This window comes from Sinocyclocheilus anshuiensis, unplaced genomic scaffold, assembly GCF_001515605.1.
Source record: "Sinocyclocheilus anshuiensis isolate Anshui unplaced genomic scaffold, SAMN03320099.WGS_v1.1 scaffold971, whole genome shotgun sequence".
Taxonomy (NCBI): Eukaryota; Metazoa; Chordata; class Actinopteri; order Cypriniformes; family Cyprinidae; genus Sinocyclocheilus; species Sinocyclocheilus anshuiensis.
The window spans coordinates 118,967-125,987 of record NW_015546059.1 but is presented as its reverse complement, the minus strand read 5'-3'; positions in this window follow the sequence as shown (position 1 = coordinate 125,987).

Below are 7,021 nucleotides of genomic sequence, written 5' to 3'. Positions count from 1 at the left end.
AGGCAAGTCAGTAAAAAAAAAAAAAAAAAAAAACATACAGTGTATTGTGAAAAGAATGTTCGTAACCAAACAGATGTGGGGCACCGACTACATAGTATTTTTTCCTACTATGGTAGTCAATGATGCCCCACATTTGTTTGGTTTCAGACGTTCTTCAAAATATCTTCCTTTGTGTTCAACAGAACAAAGAAATGTATACAGGTTAGACATAACCAGCAGCGTGGAGAGAGGTGGCAGCAAGATTTGAAAACAAGTGGCAGTTTCCTAATTGCTTGGGTGCCATAGATGGCAAGCACATATACATCCAGCCACCTGCAAACTCTGGAAGCACCTACCATAATTATAAATCAAGATTTTCTGTTGTGCTCATGGCAGTAGCTGACGCCAACTACAAAATCATCTATGCTAATGTTGGCATACAAGGAAGACTGTCAGATGGAGGAATATTTGGCCAGTCAGACCTCCGAGCTGCCATGGATAGAGGTCTGCTGAATGTCCCCCCTCCAGAACCACTACCAGGCAGTAACATAACTTTGCCTTATGCATTTGTTGGGGATGAAGCATTCCCTCTTCAAAACGACGTGATGAAGCCATTCTCTTTCCGAAATCTGGACCATGGACAGCGAATATTTAACTGCAGGCTGTCAAGGGCAAGGCGTACAGTTGAAAACGCATTTGGAATTTTGGCCAATAGGCTCCGTGTTTTCCTGTCCAACATTGCTCTGGAGCCTGACAAGGTGGCAACACTAACACTAGCTGCACTCTGTGTGCATAACTTCCTCAAGGAGAAGGCATCAGATGTGTTCCTGCCTTCAGCCTTTGCAGATGCAGAAGATGAGAACCACAATGTAGTACCCGGAGCTTGGAGAAAAGATAGAGAACTCCCCTCTGTGCCAGTCAGCAATGCACGGAATGCCACAACCGCTGCCAAAAAAAATCAAGACAATTTGAAGGCATACTTTCTGTCACCAGCTGGATCTGTTTCTGACATCAACTGATAAATGTGTTAATTTAGAACATTTTGCAAGACATATAGAACACTGGCTCAGGTGGACTTCCTGTTTGTTTCTTTACCAAATGTTAGCACAAAATATAACTGTTTTTTTTATAACATTTAAAAACTGAATGTAATTAAAAGTAGCAGAATGTGTAATGGTCAAAATTAACATGAGTTGTGTTTTTTTTTTTTTGAATGCACAAGATTCATTTTCCTTAGTAAAAACATTTATTTAAGTTAAATTACACTTTCTTTCCTTGAATCTTTACAAAAGTCTTTGGTAAATGTTTACAAATGGGAATATAATTCGTAAACATAACCGTTCCTTTCAAAATGTGCAAATAATACAAAACAGCATTTTAAACAGCTTGAAAAACTTGCCAAAAACAAACGGCCTTTGAGACACAATGTGACTACGGTGTAGCACCATTAGAAAAAAAAAAAAAAAAAACATAAAAGGGATTGTTTACCCAAAAATAAATTCTGTCATCATTTACTCACCCTGAGGTTGTTCCAAACCTGTATGAGTTTCTCTCAGCTGTTGAACACAAAAGAAGATATTTTGAAGAATGCTGGTAACTGAACAGCTGACTGTAACCATGTACTTCCACAGTATTTTTTTTTTCATACCATGGAAGTAAATGGTTACAGTTAATTGTTCAGTTACCAGCATTCTTCAAAATATCTTCTTTTGTGTTCAACAGAATAGGGAAACTCATACAGGTTTCGAACAACCTCAGGGTGAGTAAATGATGACAGAATTTTCATTTTTGAGTGAACTATCCCTTTAAAAAATTAACCTACACCCTCTCTCTTTCATGGTCATATGCCTCTTCTACTGCCCTGAGGTAGCTCACTGGAGGTGTTACAGGAGGGACATGAATTGATGCATTTTGGTTGTGTTGATTATAATTTGTGGATCCCTGCCAGGGTGTTTGTAATGCTAATCTAGCCTCATTTTCCTGTGCATCATATAACATCATAAGGATGTTACGACGCAGCCTCATCTTGGTTAGTGGGTCTTTGATTAGCTTCATCTCAGATACTACCTGTTTGCCAAATGTTTGATCAACATCCTTGCTGGCATCTAGTGTTTCAGACACAATTTTTAAAATGGTCACTTTCTCCAATTCAAGTTCATCTACTGATTTATCTCTTGACTTTTGTTTGGACCTGTAATGTGTTTTTTCAGAATTTTTGCTTGTAACCCAATGACACTGGCGAGATGATGAGGAATCAAGTGAGGTAAGTGGAGTTGATGAACTGAATGTCTGGTAGGAGGTGGATGACTCGGACAAATCCTCCTCTGTTTCCAGGTCTTCTCCTCCCTCATCAGCGATGCTGTTTTCCAAGTCATCCAACTAAGATAAAAACAAGTTGTATAAAAAAAAATAGTTTGAAGTTGTTTTAAAATCCTTAAGTTTGAAAAAGTTTGAAAGCAGATAGATAGATAGAAATTGTCAAATGATAGATAGATAGATAGATAGATAGATAGATAGATAGATAGAAATTGTCAGATAGATAGATAGATAGATAGAATTTTATAGAAATGTAACAGTTGGAAAGAACTGTAACAACCAACTTACATTCAGTGTAGACTGAGATACCCGTGGTACAACAAAAGGTTGTAGAAATTGAAGGTTTTTTAAAATCCACCTCTGTCTGGGAGTTAAGTCTTTATCGCTGCTGCCACTTGGTTTTGGACGGAGTAGTTTCCCATATTGTGTTCGGAGGGAAGCTGCTTTTGTTTGGACCTCAACGACTAGGGAAGGGATAAGTAAATTACAAATCTAGCACATCCGAATGTTAAATGTCTCTGTAATTGTCTATCGAGTGTTTCCCACAGACGGCAGTTCTGTGTGTGTGTGTGTGTGTGTTTACTGAACGAAATCAGTAGATGTGTAAGTAGATTGGAAGTAGATTCATTCTGTGCCAGCAAGAGGCGCTTTTGAAGCTGCAGAAATAGCATTTTCCCAGCAACGGCTGTAAACAAAGCAGCCCTGTGCTCATAAACGCTACTTGAAATTAAAATGACAACGACACTTTCTGAAGACAATCAGTTACCTTCAAAGATACATTCATATAAAAACTCCCGCCCCGCCACAAATAAATTAATGTATGGGAAACTCTGTGTCGCTATTGTGAATGAGAACATAATGAGTGATTTGCTAGCTTACATGCTAATTTCAGTACTCACCAGGTTGCTGAAGCGTCTCTGCTATCGATCGCCAACATTTATATTTTTTTATTCTGTCGTGGTATTCCCTCGATGACACATCATAAAGGCAAGCGTACTGTTGCCATAGCTCCACAAGGCTTTCTTCCATTTGTTAAGTCCACCTAGCAGCAGAGTCCCTTGCATCCCGACGCTCATTGTCGTTTACGAATCCCCATGACACCCTACGTCAAGCAAATCAGGCCAAAATCGTGTAGTCTAAACGGGGCTTAAGAATTTTTTGACACTTAAGTCAAAGCTTAAGAATATTCTTAAGAGCATTTAAGAGAAGTTTTATACATACGGGTGAGATGATTTGAAAGATGCCAGGGCCCGTATTCATGACAAATCTTAGTGCTAAGAGTTGCTCCTAGTGACAAAATTCTAAGAAAATTCTTAGAAATGTGGGTGTTTCCTCTTAAAATTAAAGAAAAGATCCTAGTAAAGAAAAAAGTTATTCAGAAAGCATCTTAACCCTTAAAAGAGCTCTTAAGGTCCAAAATTGTTAGGAGTACTGACGAGGACTTTTAAGAGGCTTAAGAGTTTCTTTAGCAGTGGAGAAAATCAACGAAACGTGAAGAGGGAGAAGAAATGCATATTTGCACACAATGCATGACAGTGAGTTAATAAAACACTACACATTAGATCGTGCAGTGATCATGTTTGTGACCGATATTATTAGATACACGTAACATCTCCGACACAGTTTAAAAATGCCATAGTGCCAGAAATAAAAAAGTAATCGCTACATTAACTACGGCCACGTTCACACTGTCAGTTTTAGGGATTGACAACCGCATATCCTTACAGTCTCGAAATGTCCCGTTCAAACAGCAGCTTACTGTACAGTAGCATCTCGAATACTGTCTGTATGAACGAGCCCGTATATTCAGTCACGTCCTTTTCTGCATCTCGCGCGTGACACTGAATTTAAGTCAAGCACAGAACACAAAACTGACGGAAACTGCTTCAGTGGAGTAGAGAACAGTGACTGGATATAAAACCTTCAGATGATGCACAGCTTATTTCTCCGTCGCTGTAACTTACCCAGAGTGAAACCACATATGAGCGGCTCTCTCATACTACAATTTGTGCAGTTCATACAGCGCATGTTTTCTGAGAATGCGGTTGTGAGTCCTGAAAATAGACGGGTGTGAGTTCGGTTATAGAATGCAGTTGTCACTCCTAAATAACTATTGTGTGAACGTAACCATGTTAAGGACTCAAATACAGGACTGACAACCGTATTCTGCTGCTGTGTGAATGTGGCTGCTGTACATTAACATATTTGGCAACTGGAAAAATGCAACTTTGCAGCAGTGTTGATTTTGGTCTGTCACAACTTTCTACAAGCAAAGTGATCACAGAAACAATTATAGCACTTTCAGAACCTTATTGTGTCGCTGTTCGTTTCCTATCAAATACCCTAAGTACAACATTAACAGCATGGTAAATAAAAAAGTAAGTATATATATATAAAGTGTGTGTGAGAGAGAGAGTACTGTAAAACAGGAAAAATTACGCCTGTAATTTCAAAGTGAAGGCTTATAATAAAGCCTAAAGCGCTTTTTTTCTTCTTCTTGGGCAACCATCTAATCACAGTCTTCCAAAGATTGTGTCATACGTAGCAACGGGGCCAACCACGCCTCCTCACCAAAGATGAAAGTTTTTGCCTTTTCCTCGCTCAGAGTTGCTCTCAGATTGGTCCTGAATTGCTCTTAAGCTAAAACTCCTACGTATACATTTTTAAGCTAAATTAGGAGCTCTCTGAGAGGATTCTTTGAATCTTTAAGAATACGGGCCCAGATCTTCTAACCGTGATAACTGATCTCTGGCTAATTTGGTTCTTCAAACGAATTTGCGTATTTGATTAAAATATCTGATTACGTTAACTGCACGTTCTTGTGTTCCCCATAAAGGGCAAATGTATCGATACTCGATACCACGATCAGCAATGCATCGATTGGCTGGCGGCAAGACAGCAATGTAATGACATCATATAATTAAAAAAGACACCTGACGGAAAAACTTGACAAATTTCTGGACCTTTATAAGCAAACAGCCAAGTGAACAAAACTACATAAATGTTATAATAGATCAATTAAATGTGCACTGTTTTTATTTTATTCATTAAAATTTTTTTTTTGCATGATTCGCAATTATTTATATTCACAATTACTAGTATTTGTACAGGCTTTACATTTTTTATTTCAATGTTGTAATTAGCAATTCATGAAATTTTATATTTGAAGCAGATTTGTTATGTGACAGCATTAATTAAAGTTTCCTAAGGGTCAAGATCAAGTTATCTGTGTCTCCTGCGCTCCATCAAGCCACTCCCATAACAGCTGTCAGCACTCAAATTAATGCACGACTCAGATTAACTGTATGTGTGTAAGACTCTAATACAATTATAAAGTTATTTTATCACAAATAAATCTTTCAATGAGTAAAACTGGCTGTATCTATAGTATTATAGATCACACAACATTGTAGATTGTGGCCAGCCTAAGGCACACCTGTGCAATAATCATGCTGTCTAATCAGCATCTTGATATGCCACACCTGTGAGGTGGATGGATTATCTCGGCAAAGGAGAAGTGCTCACTAACACAGATTTAGACAGATTTGTGAACAATATTTGAGAGAAATAGGCCTTTTGTGTACATAGAAAAAGTCTTAGATCTTTGAGTTCAGCTCATGAAAAATGGGGGCAAAAACAAAAGTGTAGTGTTTATAGAAAGAGCTCAGTGTACACAGCAGACCACAGCACTCAATGAGGAACACCACCACCTAAAAAGGGGAATAGACTCCCTGGTCAGTCAAGGCCTGTAGCTCCTAGGAAAACACAAAGACAATCTTATACAAATTATACAATTAACAAACATAACTTAACCCCTTTGCTGTCACCCCACATTTTCGGCATGGAGACACAAACGACATGCCCAAAATAAGTCTAAAATAAGTAATGGGGAAGTCGTGGCCTAATGGTTAGAGAGTCGGACTCATAACCCAAAGGTTGCGAGTTTAAGTCTCGTACCGGCAGGGATTGTAGGTGGGGGTGAATGTACAGCGCTCTCTCCCACCTTCAATACCACGACTGAGGTGCCCTTGAGCAAGGCACCGAACCCCCAACTGCTCCCCGGGCGCCGCAGCATAAATGGGTGCCCACTGCTGTGTGTCTGTGTGTGTGTGTGTGTGTGTGTGTGTGTGCGCGCGCGCTTTGGATGGGATAAATGCAGAGCACTAATTCCGAGTATGGGTCACCATACTTGGCCACATGTCACGTCATAAAATGTTGCTGCTCACGAGTCTTTCTGACTATTATGAACATAATCAACATATGTTCACAAAGCTGACACTTCAAAGTTTACTGTTAATTTACATTTACATTTAGTCATTTTGCAGATGCTTTTATCCAAAGTGACTTACAATTGGGGAATACATAAAGCGATTCTTCTTAAAGAGGAAAACAGACACAGGAAGTGCTTGTAATACCAAGTTTTAGGCATTGTTCAAATAAGTACAAGCTAGAAAGGGAAGGAATAAATAAAGAGACAGAAAAAGGTTTTTTTTTTTTTAAATGAAGTCAAGTAGCGTTTAAAGAGATGAGTTTTCAGCTGTCGCTTGAAAATTGTCAGGGATTCAGCATTCCGGATAGGGGTGGGAAGATCATTCCACCAGCCTGGAACCGTGAACGAGAATGTTCTGAAAAGTGCCTCTCTGTGATGGTACCACGAGGCGTCGCTCACTAGCGGATCTCAGACTTCTGGAGGGGATGTAGATTCGTAGTAGTGAGTGGAAGTAGG